Here is a 10,053-nt window from a genome sequence, read left to right as displayed (position 1 = left end):
TTACAATAATAGCTCAACATGTAATCTATACTGCAACAACATATTCCTAGTTCGCTACATCAAACACATCTAAATCCTACATGTATCATATCAATATGACTACACTATATCTAAATTCTACATCTAATACATAACATATGTTTAAATACTATATCTAATTGCTAAAATATACATATAAACATGATCTAATTACTGAACTATATGTAATCCTAATTCTAAAACTAGATCTATATTTTAATCTACATCTAGTGATTATCCTTCCAGGTTTATAAAATAAAACTTAGATCTAACATCTAACCTATGTCAATACCTAGCACTAGTGGCTATCCTACCGGGTTTATTAAAAAAATAAGGAAAAAATTTAAATCTTTTTTCCAACAGAATTTTTCCGCACAAATCTCACTCCTCTCCCCTCTCCTCCCCTCTCATCTCCTCTTCTCTTCTCTCCTCTTGGCTAAATGGGAATGAAATGAGATGTTGCTATCGACAGAATCTGTCGGGCTAGCTTAAATACTTAAAAGATCTCGCTCACTAAATGGGTGATACCTTTTAGGTGGGCTCATGTGGCGTTGCAATCACGAAGGTCTCGCTTATTTAACGGGCGCGATCAAGTTCTCGTTCGCAGAACGGACGAGACTTTGCTGTCTCTAGTTATTAAATTCGTTAGCAGTCAGGGCCCACAAAGTCTCGTCCGTTCAACGGGCGAGACCTCATTCTTGTTCATTGAACGGACGACGGTGGGATATAACTCATTATTTTTTAAACATGCATGTAATCTTAAAATATTTTTAACAAATATAAAAAATTCTCAAAGTTCTTGCTTACACTTCCGTGCCGATCCGTCCGCTCGTTACACGAATCGATCGGGCTAGTCGTGTGCACTTCACCAGCACGGGAGGATGGCCCGATTGAAGGTGGACCCGCGCCGCGCGCACACCCACGCAGGCCTCTCTTCCTTGACCAAATTGCCTGCACGCGCCGAGCTTTTCCGCTTGCTTTTCCCCTGGGCCGCACCAGATTTCAGGCGCCGAGCGGCGGGCCGCTCCGGTTGAAAGCTGAACACCGACTTACGAACTCGGAAACTGTGGCCGTGACTGCGCGGGAGGACGGTGGGCCAACTGGCTTCAGAAAAACCGTGCCACTCCGGCCTTTACTGGCTCTGCAAATGCAAAGGTCGCCCCGCCGCAGCCCTGCTGCTTGCTGGACCGACCCAAGTCGCTCGATGCGGTACGGTTTCCCAAAACGTTCGCTGTGTCGCCTCGCCCTGTCAGGAACGAAAAAGTCGTCCTCTCCTAGCTGTGCGCAGCGCAGTCACGCCGACGTCAGGGGCCCGCGGTGCGGTGTGCATGCAGAACGGTTGGACGCTCGTCTTCTGAGTTCTGACCTGCCGCGTCCCGCGTGAGGGTAGCTAAATCGGGCCGTCCATTTCGGACTCGTGAAATGCGTGCAAGCTATAAACGAAGTGCGCCTGTTCTCGCGCGAGGAATCCGCTAGCACCTTGGCACATGGCGTTTGCAAAAGTAAAAGGTCCATTTATCTATTGTCCTAGTTCATTTTTCCTCCCTCAACAGCAAAATTAGTAACACAAGTGTCTTTAACGATTAAAATCGTTTGAGTTTTCCTCCCTAAGAGGGTTTGTATAGTGGTTTTGTCCGACGTGAACCACACGTGATAGTAATCCTATATGTTATATGACAGCCAGCTCTATTGTTCTTGGGACCCATATGTCATGCTCTTCATCGAAGTCATGAGGCTCTCTTTTGGGACGCACAGAGCAAGAGCACGGCCACGATGGCTCTGGCCGCACTCATCAGTGGCTAGCGTGGCCGATGAGCTGCACGGAAATTTGCAGCACACGAATGCGAACTCGGATAGGGGCTCTGCTGTAGATGGGCGTGGCCGGAGTCGGTTGGTGGCAAAGAATGGAAGTGGTGGCGCTTGGTCCTTTGGAGAGCACCACACCAGCTACTAGTTCGCCACTGCCATTTTCCCCCATTTGCTGGTTCACTGGAGTCGATCGGCACCGAAACCCTAACCCCTTCTTCTCCCTCTCTCCCACCGCCATTTTTCCCATTTTCTCCATAGCCGAGTAGAGCAACAGTTGTCGAGAAGGAGCTCAAGATGCTACCATCCTTGGCCACACCCGTCGAAGAAAACACGACAGGAAGGTGCGCCATGAATTTCTGGTGCTGTCATAGCCACTAGGTCCTTGCCTACTCGCTAAAGAAGCCGATCCTAGGATCTTCTTCTCCACCTTCGGTCTTGTGATGAGCTCCACCGCGTTACCAAATCTGCCACAACGCTGAGCTTGGGCTCAATTATCTTAGTTAACAGCTTTCTCACCTTCTCATGCTACTCCTTGACCGCTCACTGTTGTGGATCTGCCCTTGTACAATCTGGCATAGACGATCTCCTCACCGTTGGTCTCCATTGCCGCCGCCAAGGAGCGCCAAGCCGTTGACCCGAACCAGTGCCTCTCTAGGTCAATTGGCACTACGGTGACGTCCCCTCGGCCTATGGATGCTGATTCTCGCACCAGGTTGGCTCAAGCTTGATGTCGGCTGGCCCTCCGCCAAACGCCCTTGCTTCGCCGAGCTGCCTCGCCATCGCTGGCCACGCCCCTATCGTGCCCATCGGGCGGGTTCGCCAGTGCGTAGTGAATGTGCTGCTACCCTCAGCTAGCCAGGCCACAGCCATTCTTCGCCGCCGACTGACTCCGGCCACTCCCATTTGCAGCAAAACCCCCATTCGAGTTCACCTTCCTGCGTTGTAGCTTCCTGTGTAGCTCACCGGCCACGCCGACCACTGGTGAGCACCACTAGAGTCGTTGTTGCCATGCTCTTGCTCTATACGGCCAAAAAGCGGGCCCTACGACTTCGGTGAAGAGGATGACATGTGGGTCCCATGAACAATAGAGCTAGTTGTCATATGACATGCAGGACCACTGATGTGTGATCCACATAAAAAAACCACCGTCTAAACCCGCTCAAGGAGAAAAAAATAAACGGTTTTAATTATTAAAAGAGCTTATGTAACTGGTTTTATGCTTCGAGAGAAAAAATGGATGCAGGCAATAGTTAAGAAAGATAAAATGAACTTTTTCCTTTGCAAAAGCTCTTATTCTCCTTCCTTTGGGCCCTCGGCTCCGGTGCTGCGACGGTGACTTCTTCAGTGAACTTCTCTAAGTGGAGTTATAAGCTTATCTATGCCACAGTTTTCCCACAGTTTTCCGGGCTACCTAGAATAACCCCGCTCCAATGGTCGCCGGCAATCGGCATATGCCAAAACGGATACCATCCCATCACCGCCGGGTTAAAACGTTAATGTCCCTATAGGCTAGAGATTCTTGCTTTTCCCAGCACAAAAGTCTGAATAAACCGGTGAATATTAACCGCTGGGATGCAGTGCATCCCCACTAGCTCAGATCTTCGGTCGGTGCTCGGCTGCTCCAACCGCACCCAACTCAGTGCATGCAACAGTTATTATTCGGTAATTCCACGCTGCACCGGCGATCCATCGTTCTCCGAAGGAAAGGCATCCCAGCCAACGCCGCCTTGCCGCCATGCAGGCTGCTGCTGCCGCCTTACATGGATGGAGAACCGTTTGTCCCTGTTCATATCAAACTTTGCGACAGGTGAGGTCGGTCTCGTTTTTTTACTCGCACTCCTTCGCCACATAACCCCGACGATCCTATCTGCCTACGGGCCCGCACGGAATATCATAATAAAGTAATTAATAAGTTTGAAAATTTAGTTTTACGATTTGAAATTGTTTGAGCATGTCTATATATTGCAAATATAATCATGTCTGATCTAAAGTGAAAAGAAAATAAAGTTTATATTTTTGTCTCTAAGGTCAGGGAAATTATACTTACTCGATGATTCGATGTGTAGAAAACTGCACATATCAGATAGTTCGGTGATCAGAGACAGTGCACGCTAGAGTTTTTTTTGGTAAAGTTTGAATGTTGCATCAAATAGTCCGGTGATCACAGGCAGTGCACGTCGGAGTATTCTTTCTTTGGTGGCAAAATTTGAATGTTGCACTGGATGGTTCGATGTTCAAGGGATGTGAACACTGGATAATTTTTCAGAGAATTTATTTTTGGTGCTAGAGAGAAGATGCACACTAGACAGTCTGATGATGAGCATTGTGAGCACCAAAGGTTTCACCGGACCATTTAACATACATGTTGCAAAATGAGGTCTGATATAGTTGTACTCACCGGATGATCCGGTGATGAACCTCTTGTACTCACCGAAGGGTTTTTCAAGAGGTTTTCAGAGAAGAAATTATTATACTCACTAGATGGTCCAGTATTTAGAGACTATACACATCGGAACAACCATTGTTTACGTTTTTTTGTTGGATTGACTTTTTCAACAGGGATTTGATTTGAACTAACTTATGATAAGTTTACATGGTGTTTTGAAGATACATGTCTGCTTGTCTCATGATGTGTATGTGATAGATGCAACTTGGCGATCGACGACAGGATGATCGGGGCTAGGCGGGGTGCTTGGTGCCAGACGATCGAGGAGGCTGAGCGGAGTTGAGGGTGATCCTAACTGTGCACATAGAGGTCAAACAAAGCTTGAAAGGAAGGATGAAGATAGCGTGTTGATAAAGTCAAGAGAAGAGGATACCGGTGCAAGTGACAATGCGGTCCGAAAGATCGAGAGTGGGAAAAATTTGACGGTGGTCAAGATCGCAAGACAGAGTACACGTATCGACATTATGATACTTGCTTGAGGTCAAAGCAAGCAGCTATAAGTCAAGCTTTTAGAAACGTGCGATGCGGTTTCACGATTTGGTCTCAAAACCTTGGAGAGGTGAAGTGCACATGGCATCATCGCAGAGCTAGTGTCGTGATGAATCTAAGTCATAAAGGTGTCACAGCCGTTGGATGGACGGAGCAGAAAATGGATCAAAATATTCTAGTAATAGGTAGGAGGCCATGGTAAGTAAGGGATATTTTAGGAATAAGGAACCTTAAAGACTAAGCTACCTATTTAGACCTATAAATCGAGAGGTAAGACTGTAGCCTGTAGGGTAGGTTTGAGCTGGCTATTCAAGAGCCTTATGATAGTTTTTAGATGAGAGAAGAAGATAGACTTAACATTTGTAAGGTTAGAGTTTTTGGGAGAAAAAAATATTATGTAATCTGTTTAAAATAGGGTTGATCTCTATACTTAGGGAAGTTTATTTTCTCGTATTCGCTCATATTAATCTCCTTTAGTTTCTTTTTTTTCTCTTGTCTCGGGTGCAAGTCTTTTCGACTTTCAAGTTAATTTTCGTTTTTCTGTTTTAGCTGAATATTTTCACCTTGTTGAGGCTACTCTCCTTGTTGTTAGATATATAAAATTCACACACATATGTGTATAAGTGGGTATTGAATTCTATTGCCTTTATTTCATCAACTTTGGTGTTTTTTTATGTAGCTTGTATTGATTCAAAGTTGCAAGTTTGCACAAAGATATATAGAATGATCTTGAATGGAGCCTATGAGTTATATAACATTTGTGGAGTCATGTTATCATGAAACTTCCCTTTTTAAATGATTTCTCTAGTGTTTTTACTTCCGTTGAGGTTTTGAGGTTCGTTAGATGATCAAATAGAAAAAGACCATCAATTTTAAAACAAATTCATTAAGACGTCTATTCACATCTCCTCCGATCACCAATTTTGATCCTACGTAACATCGCTAGTTTTTGGGATAGCAGGTTATTGCGATGGTCTGCCCGGTAATAAGTAAGATGCCACCTCAGATGTGTGGTGCATTGGTAGTGCTGAGATGCAAAAAAAAAAAAAAAAAAAAAAAAAAAAAAAAAAACCAAAGCTCAAACATGTTCTGAAAGAAAGATGCTATGCGACAAGCTACGTACTGTCTTCGTCACGCCGGTATAATTCAAGGGGAGCCGAACAAATTCCAGGAAAGTTTATCACCGATCCATGGGATTCAGTTCACACAAAATCATCGCACATATGCAACAATTAGGCATGTGGGAGACGCTTTTCTTGGCCTCTTTGGACACAGCCCACAACTCATCAGAGAGAGCCTTTAAGCGATACCAGGAACCCTTCGCGCCACTACCTGTCGTTCTCACGCCTTACATTCGCAACTGCAGTGTCCATTTCAAGTGTAAGTGGAAGGAGGAACCATTGCTTTTTGTAGGCGCGCGGCAAAAGAATCTGACGACGATGCGAGGTGTTGGCCAATATGTATACTTCCCCCGGTCGGTGTTTAACGTGAGCCATGCAATGTCGTCAGGGCGCAATAATTTTATGTCGCGCTGAAAGTGAAAAGGAGAATGTTTGCTTCGGCGGATGGTGATAAGATCGCATCTCGAAGAATTAGAAACCCACGAGTCTGCCAAACATTCACATTGACATCAGTAGAACGTATGGTTAATCCTAACTCGGCAAAGGGAGAACAATTTCTTTTTCGGGCCGATTTATTTTCTCAACATTCTGATTGATTTTATTTGTTTTTCATGCTAAAATTTTCTCGACAAATAAAACAGAGCACATGCTATGCCATGCCCACACAGAGATCTTCGTAACAAAGTAAAAAAAAAAAAAAGAAATAATTCTTTGCAGAAAATAAGCTCATTCTCAAAATATTTTAGGTTATTTGGTTGGAAATCAAAAGATTAGGGGATCGGGTACCGGTTTTATAGTTAGGGTTAAGCTGTCAACTAGCCGCACAAAATAGTTAGAGGGTAAACCGAACTTTTCCATATTCTGGTATTAGTTCTTCCTGCAATAATAAGATGCAGGCAGTAGTATACTAATGTCCGCACAAAAAATAAAAGATACTTTCTCCGCTCAAGAATGTAAAGCGTACTTTATTTTGAAAAATTCATCAAAAATAAATTTTGATTATTAATTTCTTTTATAATATATTATCAATTGTTGTAAAATCAACATCATATTAAAAAATACTTTTCAATACAAATCTATTGAAATAAAATTTGTATACTAAATATGTATATAATTTGATTAATTGTCGATCAAAACTTATGGCGTTTGATCTTTTCAAATAAATATGTCTTACATTTTGAACGGAGGAAGTAGTATACTAATGGTAAAACTAAAGTGACTTTTGCCATGGAGAGGAAACTATTATGTTCTTCTTTTCCACGTCGTGATGCATCACGCTGGCATCATTAGTGTATAAACTATCAGCAGCTTTTGTTAATACCATAGCATAGTGGGTTGGCCTTTTCCCTAGCTTTATTCATCTTAAAACTCGATCTATGAGGAAGACAACCCATAGCATTCTAATAAGTTTGAGAAAAAGACCTAAAAGCCGGCCACCCAAAGATATCATTGAAAGTGACTTTATAGCCGCCTAAAAACGACACACAGTGATAATTTTTTAAATTAAGGTTCAAACCCTGATCAGTAACACTGTAACTGTGTGACTTGTCACCGTGCTACCAGCACGTTCTCGGCTTTATTCATCTTGTTAATATACACATTCCAATGGGAGTTGGTCCCTTGAAATACCATACGTCATTCGCCCGTATAATGCTTGCCAATACGGGTAGGTCAACATGACAGCATCATCATAACCCAACACTTTACCTTAAGTCCTACGCAACTGTGCCCATTCGCCACGCATCCCTTTCGCTCGCTTGTTTATGCAGTTGACTTCAGTAACAAATTTTGCGTGCCTATAATATCTCTCCCTTTTGCTGCTGCTTTTCCCCCCCCCCCGCGCATTAGTATATGTTGTTGGCGTAGGGTATCCTTTCTCGGAAAAGGAGATAGGGTGGAGTTCCCTTGGGCAGGGAAAAAATATCTTCATGCTATCCACAGACAAACTAGTGTATCTACAACCAATATAGGTCAAGAGCCAAACACCACCACTGATCATAGTGTCGTAATTCATGGAGAATAAAGTTTGACCTCATCAGCCACGAGATGGTTTTACTTTTGTGCAGATAAACTAAGTTATTTGAGCACTAAGCCGAGGAATTTAACCTGCGGTCAGCTGATAGCTACTTGTCTTTGGACCATCAGCTCGATTAGTGGCATGAGTGGGCGGCAATCGTATATCACTAACCTACGACATCAAATGGCTAAGTTCGTCCACAGTAGATTCTATCTTGGCACTATAATATCTGTACCAACACAATTTCAAATGACAGACATTTTATGAACAACACTTACGAGAGAGCCACTGCACAAGCGAGGGTAACTTACAATATAATATGCGTATGGGTGTCTTATCTTTCAACGAGGAAAATAAGTCAGTTTGGTGGAGATAATTTTGATGATCTGTCTACACCTGTATAATGACAAAGAGCATTTGCAATCACTAAACCAACTCCTGAAGGTTATTGACCTTGTTATAGGCACGATCAGCCTGAACACGAAGTTTTTATCCTGCAAATAACCGAAGAACAAGCAAGAATAATTAAAGGCAATCTGAAATTACGGATCTAGATGAAAAACGATGTATTGATGTGATAGAGTTCCTTAAAGTAGTCAACTAGCTGGTCGCAACACACAACTAAAGATAAGCTACAAAACAAACTAAGGAAACAAAATCCAACTCTAACTCTATCTATTACAACATCGACTCATTTTGAGGTTTTTGAGTCGCTCACGAGGAATCTATTTATGGGGTTGGATTTGTTGGAAAGATCACGATGCAATATTTTTAACCTATGGCTAAACACTTTCATTGGACTCCGTATGATAGAGATATCTTCCTTTTGTTGCACGACTATTTGTTAAATCTGACATGAATTTGGAGTTTGAGTAGTGATTGCCTTGGAACCCGAATAGGCTTGGTTTCTAGCTTGTTTGGAACTCAGGATCTGACCTTCCCACTGTAGGGGAACGGGTAGGAATCAGACTTGAAGTCCGACAAGCTCCGACTTCTCTGATAAGGGTTCAACTCGAGCGGTCTTCTCACATATTCCTAAGTAACAAGACATCACGAGAATTATTTATTAGCATCTCATCCTCATAAGTTGTCACACCCGGTTTATGAAGGAACAAAATCATATGTAAACTACATATATACCAAGATCAAGTTTCATACATGTAGCGACTTCATCAGTGTATTACACACAGTATCATTTTAATAATGTTTAATTTAAATAAATAGAAATAAACTTAAGGTCTTAACCAAAGCACACTAGCAAAACACAACGAAACTCCCATCTTTCACATGCAATTGACCGGGGGTCCACCAGTGTAGCAGTATTCATCTTCGTCCGTGAAGTAGTTTGGTTCTCCTTCCTTGTCTGAGTAGCATTTTGAAGTATATTTGTATGAAAATAGCAAGTGTGAGTACATGTCGTACTCCGCAAGTGTGAGAAATAAATGACATGCAAGCTTGAATAAAGAAACACGCAATAACAGGTAAAATTTACATAAATATCATCTATGCTAACGTAAGAGTTACAAAAGCATCATTAATAAGGTGAATCATCATCAAACTTCCATTTCTAGAAACATCTACATATGTTTCCCGACCACCTGAAATCCACATCAGGCTCCCAAACAAACAAACGTTATACCCATTGCAGGTAACTAAGAACCATCCACTACTATTACCCATCACAGGTAACCAACCATCCAACTGTTACCCATCATTGTTAACCAACCACCAACCAAACCAACTAATCATGTGAAGGAACCACGCCGCTCTTAACCGCGAGCATGGCTGATATATTAGTTTACGCTCTACGAGGTTGTCCAACTTTACTCACGAGTCATAATTCCCGTATGCTCGTGCCATCACAACACTTGCACACTTTCGAGGTATGCGGCTAGATTTCACTACAAGGCGATTACAAAACATCCTCCCAACAAGAATAAGTCTGCTGAGGTTTCATCGCCATAAAAATGACATCATACCACCCAGAAGCCTTCTTTTGTGCCTTGCAACTCCAGAAAGAATCACTCTTTCCTTCCTACACCACCATTGTCTTATACTATGTTGAGAATATGCTAATAATTGGTTAGGCCATAATCATATAAGCCTCATGGTTGAACTGTTAATTGGGGTTACCCGTTTCACGAATTGGTCCT

Source organism: Phragmites australis, chromosome 3 (assembly GCF_958298935.1).
Source record: "Phragmites australis chromosome 3, lpPhrAust1.1, whole genome shotgun sequence".
Classification (NCBI taxonomy): domain Eukaryota; kingdom Viridiplantae; phylum Streptophyta; class Magnoliopsida; order Poales; family Poaceae; genus Phragmites; species Phragmites australis.
Note: the sequence above shows the minus strand (reverse complement) of the source record.